The sequence below is a fragment of the Octopus bimaculoides genome, chromosome 6, assembly GCF_001194135.2.
Source record: "Octopus bimaculoides isolate UCB-OBI-ISO-001 chromosome 6, ASM119413v2, whole genome shotgun sequence".
Classification (NCBI taxonomy): Eukaryota; Metazoa; Mollusca; class Cephalopoda; order Octopoda; family Octopodidae; genus Octopus; species Octopus bimaculoides.
The window spans coordinates 64,185,445-64,186,217 of NC_068986.1; positions in this window are offsets into that span (position 1 = coordinate 64,185,445).

The window sequence follows — 773 nt, forward strand, 5'->3', positions numbered from 1 at the left end:
AGAAGGCTCGCCGTGAGAGATGCGAGCCAAGTGCCAGTAAAAGGAACCAGAGAGTGACAGACAACCGTTATATATAAAGAGAGTAAGTTTATTAACATAGTGAAACTGTAGAGTCTGCGTGTGCGTGCATGCGGTATATATAAATAACACAATACATAAGTCAGGCCTTCGTGTACAAGAGTATGTATACAACAATATGAATGACAGACTGTCGTATAAGCAAGAGCGTGTGTACAATATGTGAGAGTACAATATGCGTAGAAGAGAGGAATACAGAACATAGAAAGAGTGTCTGTAACATAGACTATAAAAGTCCTAAACAGAGATAAAGAAATACCAGTTCGTTTAAGAGTTACACAAGGAGATAGAATGTTCATACGCAGGAAGTTGTGGCCAAGAGATCAGGGCTGTGGTGTCACATGTTGTGTGTGTTGAGCGTCGATGCTGCGACCGGTTACCTGGTACAGAATATTCTCTTTGTGGTAGAAATAATCCACTCATACAGTGTCGAGATGAAACCGCGTTTGTTGATGTTGGTGTGTACTCTGGTGGTGGTGTTGCTGGCGACGACATTGTTGTAGACATGGTGGTGAAGTCGCTGGAGCTGTGTTTTGTATGTGGTCGCGACGACTGGTATAGTTGGAGCGGGCTTATTTATAGATAAGATAGGGCTCCAGAAAACAGGCAGAAATCACTCTCACGTGACCTTATTAGAAGGCCACGATTGGACGGAATGCACCCTGGCGCGAAACAGAACTGGTGATGATTGCTGC